General features: G+C 38.4%; 1 protein-coding gene across 1 annotated transcript in view; it reads right to left on the reverse strand.

Annotated features, from left to right (window-relative positions):
* LOC117815082 (synaptic vesicle glycoprotein 2B-like) overlaps positions 1-4,416 on the reverse strand; it is a 45,138-nt gene extending 40,722 nt beyond the window's left edge. The window contains exon 1 of the mRNA XM_034686756.1: positions 4,191-4,416. The gene's annotated coding sequence lies outside the window, so the exon portion shown is untranslated. The remainder of the gene's footprint in view (positions 1-4,190) is intronic.
* Positions 4,417-21,920: the final 17,504 nt, after the last annotated feature.

Below are 21,920 nucleotides of genomic sequence, written 5' to 3' on the forward strand. Positions count from 1 at the left end.
CAAAGCCCCACAGTACAACCTGGGGTCCTTTTTGAATCCAGAGACACAAACAACATGGGGGTTGCATTCTGCAGTTTTGCCTTTCTTTCTGCTGCAGGTATTTGCAGCACTTATATATCATTTAAGAAGTCATCCTACTATCATGAATCATTTGATAGATCAAACATGAGCCTTCTACAGCAGGACGACAACATTACATCACACCTACCTCAAATGTGAAAACAGCTCCTCTAAGTAACGTGCTCCTTCAAAACTTCACTAACTCACTCTCCCTCCAGATTAGATCAGTCCCAAAAGACCACTTTGTGCGTGTCCTGACTATTTGGGGGATTTATTAATTGAGGAGTTTTCTATTAGGACAGGTTCAGTCTGAAGATTCACTTACATATTAAGTATAAACAAGCCATTAGTCTACTAGTTGATATTACTTTATAATGATTTCTGTTTGTTAAATGGAGAGCTGTGTTTCAGGCCTGAATGAATGTAACACGGTTAACACTGTGTTAAGTATGTACATAACTAGTTGTTAAGATGAGCCTTCAAAGTGCATTAGTGTATACACAAACCAGACTGCATTTCAATATCAATGCTAATGGCTACAATTGTAATTGTAGGTTTCTCTAAGTGTCTTCTGAAAGCTTGAGCTCGGCTATTAGCTGTTAACGTAGTCTGCAGATCGCTTGTTATGACTCGAGTTGGCTTGAGCTTGGTTATTAGCTGCTAACTAGCTAAGGTAGATAGCAGAGTGCTAGTTTCTTCTGGCCCTGGGTCCACCGGTCGAAATGCATGTAGTTTCGGGGTAAAGTCCCTCCGATCGAAAAACGCCTTTAAGGACAGATACTGCTAACTTTAGCTCGGTTTGTTTCTGTAATAATTTTAGAAGTTTTCATACAACCAAAATTACTGATCCTGGTAAATGCTATTGTTAAAAACAACTTGTATGTGAGTTGAAACACTGAACAGTCTAGTTGTCCACAAGACATGAAGATGTTGGAGTAACTGGAATGGAAATGTGTTGTACTATGAACCAAGCTAGCTAGCATAACCGCAGGTAGCACAGTGGAGAAGATAAACCCTGGAACAGACACGCAACCTCCACTCCCCTTATCTCTACTCACTATATGTCAATGTGATTTAACTATAGTGGTTAATGCAAGACATATTTTCATCACATTTGGTCTGAACAAACCTCAAACATGAAAGTGTCTGATGTGGCTGACTCAGTTGAGGAATACATTTTTGCATTGAACAGCCCTATCTCAAACCACAGACACAACTCTGTGTCAGTCATCCCCAGAAATATAACAAAGAGCATAATTCACACCTCTACCATCTCTTCCCTTTCTTTGAACTGGGAGACATCAGAGGAAACTGTGATCACTCTTCTCCTAATGGGTGAGTGCAGATGTGTTATATACCAACTGAGTGTCTACACATCCTGTTTGGCAGGGAGTCTGTTTTCATGACAACCTTTACAACTTATTGATGTTGATAATAAACTGATGTGATAAACTGTAAGAGCAGAAAGATGAAAACAGCCCAGCTCAGATCCATGGTGAATGTGGGGAGAGGAAGCCGAAGAGAAACCTACAGAGTCAGCCCAGTCATTTCCACAGGATTAATAATGCATCATGTTCCTATCTACAGCAGGAAGAGACCACGCACACACACACACACACACACACACACACACACAGAATACAGTACAGAATAGTCGACAGTATCAAATTGGAACAGATGTAAGCAGCACTGGGTTACAGAAATATCATCAAATATAAGCTGTCAGGTTTTAGAAGACCACATGAGTTTATTTTATTTGTTTGGCTGTTTACTTATTTATTTGTAAAATGTTGTATTTAGATATTTTGTTATGATAGTATTCAGAGACAGACTGTTTTTAAAGTCAGACCAATCTTCAAACTCACTGGCAACCATTGTCTATCATCAATAAACTAAAGCCCCTCACAGTGTCAGCGAACCCTTTGGTACTGTAACTGTGGTGTAGCCAGTAGTTAGCAAGACTGCTGCCAAAATATATCCGAATAACTACATAGCTGTATGAGTAATGAAAGTTTGAATATTGTTTAATCCTGGATACATCTTTTGAGAAAGTTAGCTTGTTGTGGATTGTTACTAAAGCTACGTCACACACTCCACCAGCGCTGCGTGTGTTGCAGAAACAGAGACTTGAAAATCAAAAAGCATTACATCCGCTTTCACTTGTAGGTTGTTTTTTTATCAGTCATGATGTCTGGTCTTTCATCGACTCGTCACGTGTCCATCTCATGATCCTTTTCCAAATGAAAGAAAACTTAATGTGATAAAGTCATTACAGGCTCTGCTGACCTATTCTGCAGTTTCTCAGCTCAGCATTTTGTAACCCTGCTAGTTTTTACATAAACAGGAGGGAGGTAAATGGGCCTATTTGACCAAGTTGAACCATTGGCTGTGCCGTGTGTACCTTTTCACACTGGCACATGCTTGTAAAAGATGTAAAAGTATTTCCTTTTCATGTTAAAAAAAAAAATCGACATTCTTTGACAACTGTATAAAAAACAATCTGCATGCACAGGATCTGCAAAAATGACTGAAAACTCTTGAGCATTCCAAGCCAGTAGTAGTCGTTTTAACTTTGTAATGAAACTGAACTAAAGAACGCAAAAAGGCTTTCAAAAGAGCGGTGAGTACAAACAAGAAAAATTTGGTGAACGCAGCAAACCAACACTTTGCTGAAGCTGTGTTACCAAACTGAGTATAGTCAGCAGCCCAAACACAGCTAAATAGTTTGCCATTGCAGTTATTGTCCTCCTACCTGCCCATGGCTGTTTGATTGGGAATGTAATACATGTGTACGAATGGGGCTGTAACAACACCCTTTTTAGAGGATCCCCAGGTTTTCACAATGACAGAAGTGCCATTTTCAAAAGATTCTTCTATAGAACCCAGTTTTAAAAGTTTGCGTTTTCAGACACCCAAAACACCATTTCTGTGTAAGGTAAAAGTCAAAACGCAACAATGGCGTATCATTTTCTACTGAATATACTTAGTGTAAACAGCCCCAAAGTAAATATTCATATGACATGAGTTTTTAGGTCTGTTGGTGCAGACAGAGATTAGCCGTGAACATTGCCAAAACACTGATTGGTTTTAAAATAAGAGGACTGTATTACCTTGTACATGACAAAATTTGGATGTCTTGTTTGACAATCTTTTTAATGGTTTCAGAGCTGTCAACAAATAATTGGTCATTTCAAGATTAATTGGACCACATAATGTTTCTCTTTCCGGCCAGTGAAATAGAATACTTTCACATGAAACCATCTTACAGACAATCTAAAAAATGTCAACTATGACAACTTTGGCAACCTCACACTCACTCCTGTACATGAGGCTCAAATATGAAAGACAGCAAAGACCCTGAGAGCAAAACCTGGTTTGATCTCCTGCTGAATAATCACCTCCTGGCTGACCTCCATGTAACACTGCAGATGAGTCAACAGGAACAAACAGACGTCCTTTACCTATTCTACCAACACTCACGCTGTAAAATGGAGTTTACATATGGCAAGAAAAAGCTTGTAACATGAGATGTGTATGTGTGTGCTTTGGGTTGTGTGCATTGCTTACATAATGCCGTTGGCGAGGAGTCCCTGCTGAAAAAGAAGCTTCCGTGCTTTCATGCTTGTTATTAATAGGTTCATGTCCCATTTTTCTTTGCACCTTGTTACAAACTCTGAACTGCCTGTTTATGTGTTTGCAGAAGCTTTTTTCTGAGTGTAGTTCACAGCCAAATACTTCCAGAGTAGGTGATCTGCTTTTGCAGCAAAAGTTCTTACATCTAGTCTGCTTGTGCTTCTAAAGAAAGATACTGGCTACATTCAGTCTGTTATTTAAAAAAAAAACCACACACTTACAAATAAATTATCTGTGATACTACAGCATTTTAAATGACAATTACACTCATTTAGGGTTTTGAATTAAATAAAAACTTCATTATGATTTTAAATTTCCAAAGTCTGTCAATGTTATAATCATATCAGAAGGTAACTTTGTCTCAGTTATATACTGATATTTAATATTTGTACAGACCTGTCCTTTAAATTCAATGCACAGCACGGATATTTCAAACCAATCCAAGTGAAATACATGGCAAACAACTCAGACTGAATTTTCAAAATCACATCTCTTACCAAAACTGGGCCAAACTGCAGTTTATATCCAATCTTTGGTGTCCCAATTTGACAAGGAAATCCTAAAATTTCTGTCTGAAGTTTCCTCCGAATGTAAAGAGCATCGACAAGCAGACAGAGAGTAAGAGAGACAGGACTGAGGGATTACAACAGAAAAGGAAAGTGCCAGCCTCTCTCTCTCTCTTTCTTTCTCCCTCTCACTCACCCTCCCTCTCTTTCACTCTGCACCACTCCTCCCTGCTGCCACCCACCCACCCACCACATGCACAATGGTACAGTCCGCCGCTGTACTGCAGTATGTGCAAGAACGTGCCATTAGGCTGACCGGTGGGGAGAGAAGGAGTCAGGGCGGGGGTGGGGGTGGAGGGGGATTGAAAGAGACATATGGGTGGCTGATAGGAGGGGGATGGATGGCTGGAAGGAGGCAGGGTGGGATAGATAGAAGAGGAGGTGGAGCAGGGGAGTGACAGATGTGTTGACTTAGAGAGCAGAGATGCTTGATGAGATGCTTTCTGTACACTCCTGTAGCTTCACACAGATATTCAGTAATGATGACCCTGTGTCTGCATATTTTGAGTTTATTTTATTCTTTTTTTCTTTTTTCCTTTCTTTCTATCATTCTTTTAGAGCTACAACAGCCCTTAAAATATGTTCATGCACTGACTAGGGAGGAAAGGGAATAGAAAAAAGAAAGATGGATCGCTTGTCACCTAGTAGCTCATTTCTCCTCATGCAGCACCTCAGTTTTGAGCTGATTTTCATTTTATCTTCCTAAAAAGGTTGTTTTCTCTTACTAAGACTTTAAATACATGCACCTTTGAGCAAGAAGTGACTACGGACATATTGATCTATGAGCTCATGTTTTATTTGCATTGACAGATACATCTCTGGAGTCTAAAGACCAATCATTCCCCATATTTTAAACTCCAGTTCCAGGACCCTGACATTTACAACATAGTCAGATTTGCAATGCGCCTTTGTACACCCAACATAGTAATTTCAAAACTTTAGCACGTACTGATGGCACCTGTCAATATAATGCACACAATATTTCTGCTGCCCGGTGTTTTGTTGTGGTTTGTTACCCTTTCATGTCCTGTTCCCTTTCATGTTAAGTGGATCCCTCTGCAGTAATGTTCAATGTTTAGAGTTAGATGTGAAGGTTTTAGGCAGGGGCTGGATAAGACATTGACGTGATCTCAGTGACATCACACATTGGTTTCAGAAGAGACATTATATTGCCTTGAGATAAGTGTAGCCGTATTGTAAATGCAATCTCAACCTAAATTTCTATCAGTCTAACCCAAACGGCAACCTCTTGTCTCAAAATATGAAGCCCATGCGGAAGTATAAACTGCAATTCATCGAGCGTCCGCTTGAGGCTGGCTGCAGAAACACTGGAAACCACATACACACCAATTCAAAAAAGACGATCTTTGCAGCATAAATAAACATGTTTACAGCCTGGTTCAAAAACAGCTTGGGTCTACATAGCTAATTTCTCTATCGGCACACACTGTACAGGGGATGAATTTTTTGCTAACGGGGCGGTTCGGAAGATACTAAGATTATGAGTTTTGCCCATTTAAGGACATGACTGACTTGATTGACAGGTGGGAACACTGCAGCTGTTGGTTAGGAGAGTCAAAGCCCGCCTCTTTACCTCACACTAAGTTTGGTTGAGTTCAGTATTACCAATACGGCTCCCACCGATGATTGGCTTCAAAACAACGCTTCAGGACAGATGGGTGACGTCACCGATACTACGTCCATTATTTATACAGTCCATGGACTAACCAAAGGCAAAGAGTTGGAACTGAGGCAGGCCTAAAGCCTCATGGCAGATAGCTACAACATGCCCAGTTGCCAGCCAACTCAGCCACCCCTCTAATCCAGTGAGTGAGTTATAAAAAATCACTACTTGTATAGTTGTCATAGCTAAAGAAATTATCTAGTAGGACAAAAAAAAAGTATTTAAGTACCATGATATTAACATTTTTATTTCAGCTTTTAAAATTTGCATTTCAATACTGGGCCTAAAGGGGTCCCCTGCACCTTTGAGGCCAGTCTCAAGTGGACACTCAAGGAAATGCAGTTATTTTGCACTTCAGCATTGCGTTGATTTTTCAGCACCAGAGATTGCCCTTGTGTTTTTCAACAAGTGGAAATACAATTAAAAATGGAGAGAGATTACTACACAATAACAAGTACTTTACGAAAGGAAGTTTATAAAGGAAAACGTTTTCTTTTTGGTATGGCAGCTAGCTGTTAGCATACTGACAGGCTCTTTTGAAAAGGGCAGCAAGCAGTACATTGACAGATACGTAAGTGTTAATAATAACATTTTTGGAATGTGTTTGTGTTTACGTTGTGTTAAAGTATTAAGTGGGACAGAGCATGATGTTTTAATGGAAAGTTAGAATTATATTGTGATTATTTTTTTAATATTTTGAATACTGGAACATTTTTGTATGTACAGCTGGAAGAAACAAGGTCAGTCCTGAACAAAACTACACTCCGGGCTTTCTCTTTCATCAAACAGATCTCCATCAAGCCTGGTTCAAGGCCGGCCAGTTTATTTAACAACAGTTTAGGAAATCTTTAATGGTAACACATTTCAGATTTAGAAAGCCATGTGTATGATAAATGTACTTCTGGCACTTTTAAGCCTGGAAGCTAGTTTTACATAACTTGGGGCCTAAATGATTAATAGGTACACAACGTTTTGTATTTGCTTCATGTAGACAGCTTCAGCCAGGAGCCACAAGACACGCTGTAATGGCTTCAACATATTACAACTTGATTACCTGTTATAATGCTATAATCTGTAATACTTAGTATAAAACAACTCTTACTAGTGAAGCTTTATTTGATTAGAAAAAAAACCTGTTGGTCTCAGCTCTATTGTTAACATGAATATCAAATAATGTAGTGTTTGGACCGAGTGGCTAATAGCTTGATGGTGTTGTAGACCTCAAAGCTGGTGCATTCAGAGTGAACATACACTCTATTTAAATGCCAACTCTCTCTGTGTGTACGCGGCACTAAAGGCAGACCAAATGGAGCACCTATTGTGTGCTCATTAGTGGTTAGGCTTGGAGGAATATGCACGCGCTAACACAGATACACTCACACAAACAGATGTTGCCTGATGTTTTTGGTGTTAACTGAGCCCTCAGGCAGAAAGAGGAAATGAGGATGACTTATAAATCATGACTGAATAATGTTTATTGTCAGATTAACTTTTAGAGAGGAAGACAAACCAAATGTATTGTGACTTGGTAATATGTTGCAAAAACTTTAGCTTGATTGACCATAATGCCACTAGAGAACATCACCTCATTCCCTTCACTTTTGGATTCAGACTTTTATTTAAGCCTCAAACAATCATTGAGGTGTCTTCTTTTTGCTCATTTTGAGATACAGAGAAAGGATAGCGAGGAATTAATATTTCATAAAAACCTAAAACAAAAACACAATTCTCAGGGAAACAATTACACACTCTGGTGAAGTGGTATGGTCATCACTGCCAAACAACACTTAGTAAACTGGCAGGCCCACCCAACACATTAACTTGTGTTTGCTTATTCAAATACTCATCTTTCACAACTACTTCACAAACTAAAAGTTGTTCTTTTGTTGTGCATAAAGCTACGGTTCTGTGAATAAAGCCACCCAAGCTTAGCCTTTAAATCTGATGATGCACACAGAAGCAAAGCACAATGGACATGACCTTGTAATTCAACATCAGTGTATAATATAGGTACTCAACATACAATACTTTGATGCAGTAATACTAAACTGTGAGCTAAAGTCATCAGAAGACTGTATTAAACATGGATGTAGTCTCGGTGACGTTCCCCATTTGTTTCTGTAGGGGTGTAATGAAGCTAGGCGGAAGTTCAAACAGAAAAACTGTTTCGTACTCACTTATTCACATCAATCCCTCTCCCAATGTCTGTCTTCGTAATGATCGCCTAATTATAGGCGTAAACTCTTTTAAATTCTAAAACCAATCAGATTTAGTCTATACCTCTATCGACCAATCACCTGGCTGCTGCCAAAAAATTTAATCTGTTCCCCTCTGTTCTGCTTTGAGCCAGCGTTTCAGTTACACCCTCTGCAACCGGTCACCTCCAGTCCATCTTATCAATGCCCAGGTCCTAAGCCCATCCTGCATCCCTCCTTCATCAACACCACCACCACCAAAGTCTATCCATGGGGGTATCCTATCCTACACATTTTTGAAGACAACACAATAGTGCCTAATCTTCAAAGACATTGCACATTACTTATATTTTCTAAACCTGTAAAGTAGATCATTTTCACTCATAATGAAGTCTCTCCTGATGAAATGAAGACCAAACATGGAAGCTGCCATATTGGAAATGCTGACCCAACATGACTTCTATCTGTTCCAGAAAGCAGAAAAGAGTTGGAGGCGAGGCCATAATCTTGCTGCCTGGCAGAAACATCATTGCACCCACCTGCCAGTCAAATAGGTCATGCCCTTTATTAAGAGTGTTATACATAACTCAAGCCTTAATATTAGCAAAAAACACACAGTCGTTACATGACATTAGCAATGAGGATGTATATTTAACCAACCTATGAATTTATAAGCACTTTCATTTTCAGTATATTCATCCTACAAACATACTTATACTTTGTCAAATGATGAATGCAGAACTTAAGATATCTGTCAAAGTGACGTACGCAGCTAATACATGTGGTACAAAATCAAATCTTATAATCTGTGAGGTAAAATAACAGCGAAATAAACAACATGAAAGGGTTGAGGTTTTTAAATCCTTCAAAAATCTCAGCTGTCACAGATTCAAAACTATAACATGTACTTGTTAGAGCTTTGTCATGTTGTTTTTCCTCAACATTTTAAACATATGTACAGTTTCATGTTGTTTCAAGTTGTCCATTCATGCTCTGACAAACACTATATGATCCTTATTATGAACACTGAAATTTATAATGAGAGAGAGAGAAAAAAATCTAGTGTGACAAAGATCTATCACTCCATATTTGGTGATAGACTACCCCCCCTGACATTTACACATGGTTTAGACCATCTGGCCTTAATCTCCCTCACTGCCATCAGAGACACCAGTTGGTTTGGTGGGTGGGTGGGTTTGGTTTGATCCGCGGTCAGTAGATCAGGAGTAGAAAGCAATAGATAAACACACACACACACACACACACACACACACACACACACACACACACACACACATTTATAGGATAGCAAAGATCCTTAATCCGGTGGCACACTTTGGCAGCGCTGCATAAATCTGATGACAGAGGATTACATCAAACACGATCAGTCAGTCAGTCAACAGGCAGCCGACCTGAGAAGCGAGGACACACTTCTTACCACAATAACAGGGAGTTTACACTAACCTACACGTTATATTTATAGAATATGTAAGGTCAAGGTTTAAAATGAGCTGAGCAGAGACCATAAAGTGGAGTTAACATGATAAAAAACAACCTCTGACTGGAAGCAGATTCATTCTTTTAAACAGATTTTTATAAAGTGTAATACCAACAGCCTCCATTCTTTATACAGCAGACAGATGATGCTTGTTTCAGACATGACACAATTTTATGTGCTGTTGAAACATTTTGACAACTTACAGTTGACTATAATCTAGCAAAGAGGACTGTTCTTCTTTAATTTGATACACTTTGATAATTTTAAAGATATGGTATGGTATATGAATATGGTCAATAAGAACCTGTGTTATCTGAACATAAACATTTACGGCAGTGCTTTGTTTGAAAGTAATCTCCAAGTCATATGATAAAGAGCTTTTCTTAACTTGCATTTCTTCCATTATTATTTTTTTCTCTATAGTGGTCCAAGCAGGAGGAAACAGGAACATCTGAGTGTCCCGAGGGAACCTCCGGCTGCAGATGTGGAGCAGCAGGAGTGATTCTGACATAGTAGTTATAACTAAGAATAACCCAGCTCCTGTAAAAGATGTATGCCTGCATTTGGTAACAGGACAGAATTATGGGTAATCCTCAGACCACAGACTGATTGGTCACGAAGAACACAAAGCAGTAAATCTAGCTACATGTACAGGAAGCTGTCTGTCCACCAGACCAAGCTCTTTTAGTGGATGTAGTTTAGCAGGCACATCCCCTAGGATTATGTTGCAGTCATTAGAGCTGGCAGCCTAAAGAATTTACAGGAGCGACTCCAAAACTTTTTATACAAACTAAAGTCATTTAATCCCCTGAAACATAATGAAAGGTATGATTTCAGCTGGATGTGTTATTTTAACATTTAACTCTGGCCATGTAACTCTGGGGTGCCTCAAGATAACCAGTGGAACAAGGAAGACAAAATATATTGTTATCCTATTCAAGCAATTTTTTTCTTAAATTTTTATACGCATGCATTACTAATGATGCAGGGTCTCAAGTATATTTGTCACAAAAGCGCTCAAACCTCCATTCATTTAGAGTTGCAGATCTTCAGTATTCCAATGATCAGGGAGTTTTGTGAGGATTGTTTTCATATGTGGCCTACAGTTGAACTGATGTGTAGGTTTTCTCCTCATCAAAGGAAACATAAAGAAACAGACTTTGTTTTTAACAAGCCTCTTGATGCATGACTCTGCAGTAGCTATCAAACACAGATCCAAAAGGTTGGCATTTTGGAGATTGATCTTCCTGATCTGGCACTACACAGTAAACTAGATTGGATTAGATTGAGCAGGACTGCCAAATTATAGTGCCTGCCCACTCTACAGCCCGACTAGACCAAAGGAAATACTAATTACTGGAAAAGCATTTTGATGAATTTATGTTCCGGTTTCTGCCAGCAGAGTTCCCACAGCTTTCCTGCATCTCATCAAACACACACGTAGACAAGATTTCTAAAGTACTGTTGACCCAGCTTGTTACTTCAAGACTTTATAACATCTCTTATATTAGTCACATTCTTGTGAAAAGTTCCAAATGTTTCTGTATGGTTTATTTCTTTATAGTTGTGTTTTTTTAAGAACAGTTAATTATTTCAATGTAAACAGTTATCAGTCCTATATTTGGCCTGTTCCATTAAACAACAAATCACTTGGAATCCAGTTTAGCTTAGTCAGTAGAGCAGGTGCCCCATGTACACTACAATCTCAGCTTTAATCATCTATTAAAATGAAAAATAAGTGGCATGATGTAGAATTAAAAACATAAAAAAGAACATTCCTTGGCAACATTTGGATACCAAAATGCTGTCATGCTTTTTAGGGTTAGACAGTGTGTGGGAGTTTGCTTGCAATTTTTGATGGTGTAATTCCTCCCCTACCTATTTCAAAAAACGTGTGAAGCATTTTCCAATTGAAAAGAAAACTACTAATGGAACTAGTTAAGCTGAAACAAAAACATTGCCCTCCAGGTGGGGTATTTTGTCTTTACTTCAGTACAACTGGGAGCTGGAGACATCTTTTTTTATAAACTGTCAGTGTTATGTATGAGGATCCTGTTAAAAATCTGTGTTACATTGATTGTATCATTCTTTGCTCTCCTTATCATTGCAGTATTGCCTTGCTACTTGTGCATTTATGTCTTTACACGGCGACCCTATAAGCTGGAGTCAAATTGCTTGAATGCGTACACATACTCGGCCAACAGAGCTGATCTGAGTCAGTGATTTTAGAGGAAAAGAAAAACTAGAGGGCAATCAGATTTCTAAATGTCCAATGGCAACACCAAATCAAATCTTATAATAGTAATGTTGTACAAACGCATTTGTGTTTGAAATATCAGCTACACTGTTACTCAACATCTGAGCACCTCACCATCCTCCCAGTGAAATTACTGATTCATGAGGTTGTCGGTCTGCAGGGAGAGAGGAGGGTAGAGGAGGAGCAGCCTGTCTCCTTCCCTCCCTTCTGCTCCTCAGCGGAGACAGAAATAGATAGTGTTTCGTCAAACAGTAAATTCTCTCTTAAAGAGGAATTCCTATTTTCTGAAACTGAATCCCATTTTGTAATGTTTGAGGGTCTGTTTTAGCTTTTGGTACAAAAAGTTTTGAAATCTCTCTAATTGGTCATTGGTTGACAGCTGTGAAACAGGCTGTAATGACTGCAATGTAATCCTTTGCAGAAAAGGTGTCGTCCTGATATGTCCACTGAAAGGTCTTATTAGAAAATCAGACATTTCCTTGCCTATACATGCTTCAATCATCCTCCAGCCGAGAGACACTGAGAATGTTGAATTTATTCCTGTGGTGCCATAACGACAGGACTGATTCAATTAGGCATGCGTGTACACCACTCCCACGCCCTCTCCTCGAGCAGTCCACTTCCTCCCACACTATTGTGGTTTTGCTTTGTTTTGCAGAGTCAAGAGGGTAGAGCTAAACATGCCAACTGCTCTGTTGTTGGTTGCAAAAACCATCACGAATGTCTGTATTCTGTCCCAGCACCAGAGGACCAAAGAAAGCAGTGGCAGCTAGAGCTAATTTGTTTGTTGGAGTCAACCACCTAACCTCGGACTTCAACAATGGCAGAACAAATGAAGTTACACAAGAAAGGCAAAAAAGTAGAAATAACACTCAAATTTTAGCTACCCACTCAGAGGCACTAACACACTGTACGACTGACCGCAAACAAAAGTCAGCCATCAGCAGGTCAACATATTTATAAACTCAGAGAAAACTGTCAGGAGTAGCTTTTGGTTGGATTTGTATTGTACTTGTTTTGTATTCCTTTTGCCATTTCCTATTCAATTTGTTCTCATTACCCTGTGTGTCATGTCTTGTGTTCTTATATTCCTCTTATGTGTTTTCACTTGTATTTCTTAGTTCAATCTACAGTTTCCAGTTTTACTTCCTGCTTACTTGTGTGTTTCCCTCCTGTTTGATTACACTGATTAGTTTCACCTGTGTCTTTTCTCACACCTGTGTTGGTTACCCAGTGTGTATTTACTTTCTCTGATTCCCCTTTCCTTTTGTTAGTCTATTGAATCTTTCTCCTGGGTCTTGCTACATCTTCTTCCTTGTGTTGTTCCTTGTGATCTCTAGTGTTTGTTGTGTGGCTCTTCTTTGCTGGATTTTGGACTTTTTTTATACTAAGTTTGGTTTATTTCTTGGCTTTTGTTTATCAAACCCCTTTTGTCTGCATTTTGGGTCTTCCATCTTTGTTTTTTACACTACGTACTACGTGACAAACTATGATATAAGGAAAGTACAAAGAAGCTAAACACATAAACAAGACTAAAATCTTCACTGGGTTTGCAAAATGAAGTAACTGCTGGTAAGAGAAAACAAAGTGAATGTCTAAATTAGGTCGTATTAAATTATATTTCCATCATTAGTGCACATTTGATCTGTCCACAATAACTCCTGTTTGTTCCCTGGAAGTTATAATTTGATGTGACTTATTATTGTAGTGTATAACTGTTTTAGACATACAATATTACAGCCACAGTCCCAATGGTATGGTGATAATAAACATGAATATGAAAACATGATATGAAGCAATAAACAACCATAATTTTACATCTCATAAATGCAACAACACAAAAACTCTGTTGTTAGCCTGTATTAGTCTCTGTTGAAGTATGATGTCAGAAGAGCAAAATCAATAACTTAATGAATTCATATTTTTCACACGTAAAATCATACAGGTCCTTCATCCTCCTCCTCTCAGATTCAGCTCACAGAACTCCATGATGAAGCAAATTGATTGGGTCAGAAAGGCAGAGTTTTCCACAAACTTTTCCGCTCTGCATTTGTCTCCACCACTCTGCACCCTTCCCTCTCAGAACACATCCAGGCAGCAAACAGAGCAGAGCCCAGTTATCATATCATCCTCACCCACTCAGATCAGTGTGTGGATAGAAAATGAAAGGGTGCTGATAGACCACAGAGGCTGTATTCGAGGAGTTTTTTGCAACCAAATTCAGAACTTTGCTCAATTAAAAGGGAACCAGGACATGTTGTACTCAGCTAAAAAGTACCACATGGGACTTTTAATGTTAGTTTTTACGCAACAACAGACTCAGATTGCTTCGGATAACAGGAAAACAAAGGTTCACTGCAAAGATATAACTTTTTGTTCTGGCACTGTGAGAAGTTTGCATGTTGTATTGATTCTGGTGACCAATTGGATGAAATGAGTAGTGTTTTCTGGGATGAAGATTGCCTGTTCTATGAGCACAATCCCCCACTCTCATGAAAATGTGGCTCCTGCCCAAACTGGTCTTTGTTGTAGAAGCAAATACAAGGAATACAGATCTTGCTTTTAATACAAATTTTTTTTGATCAGGACAACTTTTTTGCAGGATCCAGTGATGAGGTCATGTGTTGATTTGTAGCTACGTAGTTTTATTTAAAAAAATGTATCCCACAACATTGATTTAGCTTACAAAAGACGGTTTAACGTTACCCGTCACAGCCCCAGTGTTATAATGTGTGACCTGGTGTTCCAATAAATGTCTGAATAACAAAAATCCTATTCATAGCCACTTTACTCTTTTACATTGAAAAGACTTTCTCCATACGAAGCAATGTCTCAGCAGCAAATGTCGTCTCTTTTCTAATCCTGCTCCAGTATCAGGCTGAATTATTTAGCTTACGATATTACACAAGCAAAAGTGTAGGAGTGAAATGTTTTGAGTTTCCGCCGACTAAAACTAGACTAAAACTATAAAGGGCTGAAAAGACTAAAATTTGACTAAAACAGGCATTTTCGTCTACAGACTAAGACTAAGACTTAATCTAAAATAGCCGCCAAAATTAACACTGGTTACAACTGGCCTTTTGAGGGCAACCATAATGCTGATGTGGCCCTCTGTGAAAATGAGTTTGACACCCCTGCTTTAAAGGCTTCATTGACAAACACAGTAGTTTAAATAGGAGAACATCAGTACTGCTTGTTGAGTCATGCCTTAATCAATCAATTTGTCTTTATACTATTGTATGCTTTTGGTGTTTTAATGGGCACAGCACAATTAAGTGTTCAAGGCAGTGGTAGACCACCAACTCCTGAGTTCTGGTCACTGTGCAGAGAGCAATGCAACAATTGTTTCTGCCATCTTACTCTTTAACAAAAAGATCTGCCACTATCGGGAACCTCCCAGTAATGTTGCCAGGCTCTTAGATTAACAATCTGAGCTTGTCAAGGCAAAACAAACACAATCATTGGATGACATTTAAAGTTCCTGTGACTAGTTTTTATCCAGTTATGAAGTAGACCGGAATAAACAATCAAGCTTCTTTTGAACTACAAAACTAAACAAGACCTTCAGCAACAAGACTGACAAACACTATATTGTAATTTTTAATGCCTAAAACATCTGCAAGGGGGTAGGTCTTGGACCAGGTGATTGACAGCAACCTGAAGAGATAGCCTTTAATTATTTTTGCACAACAAATATACACATGAGGTAAATGTTAGACTTTTACAGATTGAAGGATGACAGTTTATGATGTAAAACATGATATGTACCGGACAAGATGAGCAGATAAATAAAAGATACCCCATTGTCCACAGGTGACACCAAAATCAGCACAAACAGAAAGTTCCTCACTGGAGCTTTAATTTAGAACAACTGCTAAAGAAGTCTACTTGAGAAATCCTGGACCTTTTGCACCTTTGCCAACTACACTCATAAAAGTACAGCAAGTGCACCAGCATCCCCCTTTACCTTAAGATGGGTATGTCAGAGACAGTAAACTAAGCTCGCGGTTTAAAATATAGCAAGCCAATAGCATCAAATATCTCTTTGCTGAACAACTATCAGCCACTTTCAACAAGCCCCCTGCCTCATCTGCATTCATGCAGCCTGAATAAAATCCAAATATTCCAAGATTTGCAGACCTCTTTTCTTTCCCATCATCACTTTACTAGCTCTCTTTCTCTTTCTCTCACCTCCCCATCCTTTCCAATCACACTCCCTGCCTGTTTTTCTTCCCTGCATTATAAATCCTCACATCACACTCTTTCCCACCCTCCTCTACCTACTCTTCTTCTCTGCTGCAGTCTGCCATCTTGTCAGCTTGTTTAACTTCACTTTAATTAATAATTCAAAGATTAATGAGGGAGCTCTGTGGCTCAGTGGAAAATCTCTGCATCCATTGTACAAATGAGTTCCAAGCAATCCACAAGATTATCTATGGCCTTCATCGGAATCCCCTCCTTCTTTCTTTTGCCATTACCGGCTGTGTCAGCATACATACACAATTTTTTTTTTTTGGGCCTTTTAATAATAAGTTGCTATAAAAAGGCAACCGTAACTAACATTTTATGTTTAAAATGTCAGAACGACTTAAAAAAACACATAAATTAAGAACAGTATCCTCCAGAGAAAAACAAAGAGGCAAAACAGACTCACTGATTTGGTTTTCCATTCTACAACTCAACTTTTTCTTTGGTCATAATCAGAGTTGTTTCCCACAGCAGCAGGCAGCTGTTTAAGCTCTGTTAAACTCACAGCATGCCACCGGCCCAGGACAGAACAGCAGACATGCAGTACACTGTTGGCTAGGTGGTGAAGATGGTTGAAAATGAAAAAGGGAAAATGATTAACACAGAGCTGAAGAGAAAATCAATATTAGCCTCACATCCATCAGGTTGCACAGAGCACAACTTTAAATTAATGCTAAGGATATATTTCCTCTGTGAGTTAGTAGTGCCAGGTCATCAATTTCATAAACACACCTCCAGAAAAACAAATGCTATGAAGTGTGTGCATACTTTTCCCTTGATGGCTTGAAATAATTGTTCAATTGAAAGAATCTGTGACTTTACAAGAAATGTTTGTTCTTTTTTAATTTAGAGCATGAGTGCCTTAGAAAACACAAGAAAAAGACAGACTATCATGTAGAAATCACACAAGTCAGGAAATGCAACATTAATTATTTTCCATTTATGCAAAGATATGTAACATGAACATATGTTCGCATTAAACATTTTCATTTTGATGCTAATTTAAATTTGAATAGGAAAAAATTGATCTCTATTTAGGATGTCAAGTTTATACATATAATTTCTCACAGATTTTAAGTTATTATATTTTATTATAGATGTCTAAATTAAAGGTAATTTTTACCTGTTTTAACATGTCACGTTTTGATGTCACGTTTTTAGCATCTTTATTTATTTATTTTAAGTCTCAGCGCCATTGTACTTTCTATTGGAGCTCATCAGGTTTGTCATTACCAATGAAGTTACTCAGTTATTGCCAAGCGGTGACCTCTGCCATTGAAAAATGAAGCCGATGCTACAGTGCAAAAAAACGCATTTCCTTGAGTGTCCAGTTGAGGCTGTTTCTAAAAGACAAGAAAGCCCCATTAACACCCATGTTGAAGTATTAATCTTTACAGTGAAATAAACATGTTTACATCGTGGTTTTAAAATAATTTCTTATTTTTTTTACAACTAGTCTGTTTTTATAATACTAAGGCCCAGAGGTATGCATACATTTGCGTAATCAGGGGCTTGACTGAGTTGACTTACAGGCCGCCACATTGTAGCTGTTTGCAATGAAGGCCTGCCTTAGCTTCATCTCTTTGTTAATTTTCTAAATTGATCCGAACTTCGGGCTGTTTTCAAACCGCACACTATACTTGCAGTTGTATTGATTTGGCCAAAATGTAGTATGCAGTATGTAAACAAAAGAAATATTTGCAGTAAGCCAAAAATACCTGGATGTCAAACTGATTCGGAAGAAATCCTCATATGAAACGGACAAGTCTGCCTTCCATTCTGTTTCCCACAATGCACAGTGTTTACATTCTTCTTCATCTGTTTTCCGCTTATGGCAGGTGACACTCATTTTTTAGGTGCATGACCGCCACCTACTGTGTTTGAGTTTGGACTACAGTTTTTACCAAAACTACAACGTTAACATTTAACTGTCTGTTACTTTAACAGTGAAGTGATGCGAAAGAAACATCAGTGAATGTTTTCACTTCCAGTCGTTACAGAGGCGATACCCATCTCGCATGTAACTTTTCATTCTGTGAAAATTATTGAATTCCAGTCTCACTACATACTTCCTTCAAACCCAGTGTGCAATATGCAGTGTGCAGCACGTACTGCATATTGCATCTGTAAGTAGTATGTAGCGGGCAGTAGAGTACATCTTTAGCTGGAGTCAGTATTGCCAATATGGCGACCATTAGCTTTGTACTACACAACAGCTTCTGTAAAACTAAAGCTGTTGGTGAATGGTTACTAATGAATCACCACCATTTGTTCAGTGGTTTTGTTTAAATGTCTAATAGTCCCTTTTTGGAATTAACAATCTCATATCACAACTAAGATTGCAATGGCTACACATTATACAATTGTGTGTGACACAGCATTTGAAACTCATGTAACCATTGCTTGAAATGTTTTTTTTAATGTGCCATTTTCCTCAACATCTTCTCTATTTCAACTCTTTCAGTGGACACTTTGTTGGAATTTAACACATCTATGTCTGTCCACGACTCTGTCATATACATCCCATAATTACCCAATATAATTCAGCACAATAAGGCTTTACAGTGGCCCTGGTGGTGGGGGTCAGTGGTGGCAGTCTGTTGTATTATGGGTGAACCCAGCCCAAATGTTTAGTATTCTGCTTCAGTACACAGGCAGGCGTGTTATGTAACAGCTGGGATCAGATGGAAAAATCACTCATTAACGCCATATGTCTCCCCTAAGATGTATTTTTATCATTACAGGACAATACATTAGATGATTTTTTTATCATGTGGTTATATATACACTAAAATAATCAGCATGTTGTTTGCCAGGCCATTGTTGTATGCTCAATACTTGAAAGTACTTTTTCTTTACAAGAGTGACTGCAAAACAAGCAAATGATAAATCAGTTTCTCTAAATATTTTCCACCACCTGAGCAGCATATTTGAATAAAGATGTTATTTGTGATGAGTATTGATGGAGGTATGATGAAGAAAGGAATTTGAGAGGGTTTTTACTTGCCTTATCTCCTTCAGATCTTGGAAGTCAGGTGGCGGGATATCCCTCTGCTCCCTCTCTTTTTCTCTCTCTTTCTCTCTCTCTCTCTCTCTCTCTCTCTCTCTCTCTCTCTCTCTCTCTCTCTCTCTCTCTCTCTCTCTCTCTCTCTCTCCCTTATCTGGGTGCTGGAGCACTGATGCAGAGAGGGAAAGGTGGGGTGTGTGGTGAGGGGGTGATGCAGTCTAGACAAGGTTTGAATACTTATCAGCTCTGTGTTTGTGAGTCCATCTGTGTGTGCATGAGGGGTTTCCGAGTGAGAGGTGCAGACTCCCCTCCCTTCTCCGTCCTCACAATTCTCATTCAGGTTAATGGGCTGAACTGGCACAATGCATTGGTCTCTGAAGTACTGGCCAATAAAACATCACAGAGTCTGCTGTCCAACAGTTGTACCTGAATGAGCCATAAACAAAGGCTTTGTCATACACCAGGAGAGTCATAAATCATGTAATGTCATACTATTTCCTTCACAATTGTACATTTGTATGTTACCCATGCTACACATTTATTGTAGCTATAAAAAAGAAACAAACAAACAAAAACAAAAACATGAATTTCTCTAGTTGGCATGTTAATTTGTGGATATCTTTGATGGTTTAGAAATGCTATACAAAAATACTTATAGAAGGACCAGAGAGAACACTAAACAAACAAAAAAGGGAAAATCAAGGTCAAAGTCAGTCAATTAGTGCTGTAGACCAATGGTCCCCAAAGTAGGGGTCAAGACCCCCTGGGGGGTTAGGAGACACTGTTGGGGGGTCATAAGATACCTTCCAACAACAATAAAAAAAACTATTATTATTTTAAAGTGAATATTTGATCCATTATTGAAAAAAATATATTTAAGAAACTGTAGATACATTTTAGATAAAACCAAAAAAACATTATATTTGGGGTTGCAGACTATACAATTTGGGAACCTATGCTGTAGACCACAAGTCTATAATTAGTGCTGTTAGAAAAAATCTATTCATATAGCAATTTTAAAACACTGGGTTACACATTGCTCCTAAAGCATAGTAATACAAATACAAACAAAAAATGTATATGAAATACAAACTAAAAAAAAAAAGAAAGAAAACATAAATAGACCTAAATCAGCACATCAAACAAGGACAAAAACCCACATTGAAGGAGCCATAATGTGTGTTTAATTATGTTGTTTGTTTTGTTAATTGACGGAAAAACTTTTCATTGACTTTGATTTTGTACAATGCATCACAAACACAAGCCTACTTAGTCTCAGCAGTACCTTTTAAATCATATGCCTACTGTTTGTTGGACACATATCACTCAAACTGACCCAGTCAGAGCTCTGATGAAATGGCCTGTTCAAAACGTCCATCCATCCATTATCCCTTCTGCGTATCCCACAGGGGGTCTGGAGCAAATTGCAGCTGTCATTGGGCGAGAAGCAGGGTACACCCTGGACAGATCACCAACCTATCACACTGCAAACATATAGACAGATAACCAGACTCACTCACAGCCATTTACAGTTTTTCTCAGTCGCTTTGGTACATTTCTCAGATCAGAATTGAAATTCTCAAAACTACTTGTTCAATTTTCACATCATTGCGTCACTTGTGCACATCAAAAAAGCAGTTTCTCATGTCTTTGAATAAGTTGCAAATGCTTTGGTAGATCCATGCAAATGATTATGTACAATTCTCTGCTGTTTCCTACATTATCAACTGCTTATGTCATGGTGATCAAAATGTATTATAATGGGTCTCTGTTGAATAGTCTCACCCTCCACAACATTTAGGCATTAGTTCATTGCATAAGTCTTCACATGCAAAATGATTGAAAATGTTGTCAGAATATGTCAGTCATATTTCTGTACATTTCCATCAGACTTTTTTTCTAAATCTGTCCTGAATGGGTAAATTGCTCCCAGGTGACAAATTAAGTTCAAACAGTAAAAGCGTAAATGTGAATCTTGTCCAGTCTCTTGCAATCAATCTCCTACATACACTAAGGTGTAACTTACAATTTACAATAACTGTCATCAAAACTTTAGCCTTAGTTTACATCAGAACGTCCCTCCAGAGTACACTGTTATATTGACAACATGACTAAGCAATTTGACTGTCTTATCCGTACACAGTGCCACAAGGACTTGTCACTCTGATGGCACTGACATGTTCATTGACACAATTTACTTTTGAGAGATGGACTAAGGATTTTGAGCAAGATACTGGCTTTTGCAGGAAATCCATGGTGTTTTGCTATTTGTACGAATTGTTTTGAGAAATGGACTTACTGTTTTGCAAATGTCGAGGATGATTTGAGAAATGTACCAAAGTGACTGAGAAAAACTGTAAAATGGTCAACTAACCACATGAGCATGCACTTCGGATTGTGGGAGGAAGCAGGAGTGTTCAGGAGAACCTACACATGCACTAGGAGAACTCTATACAGACAGGTTCCAGCCTGGATTCAAACCAGTGCTATTCACTTCACCAACATGTAGCCAAGGTGTAAAATGGAAACACAAGAAATGCACAATCACATAGAAAAGAAAAGAGACATTTTAACAAAATGCTTACAGTACTATAAATACTCATGTGTCAATATGTAGAAGTTATTTGGACTGAGGTAAAAAAAAAACAACAACCGTAAGGCTGAAAGGAGGCTATGCTAATTCTTACATCCAAAGGAAGGATACTCATTTTAATGTTTGAAACAGACTCCCCAATAATCTAAAGAGAAAAAGAACATTTTAGTGCATTAAAG

The sequence above is a fragment of the Notolabrus celidotus genome, chromosome 6 (genome assembly GCF_009762535.1).
Source record: "Notolabrus celidotus isolate fNotCel1 chromosome 6, fNotCel1.pri, whole genome shotgun sequence".
Taxonomy (NCBI): domain Eukaryota; kingdom Metazoa; phylum Chordata; class Actinopteri; order Labriformes; family Labridae; genus Notolabrus; species Notolabrus celidotus.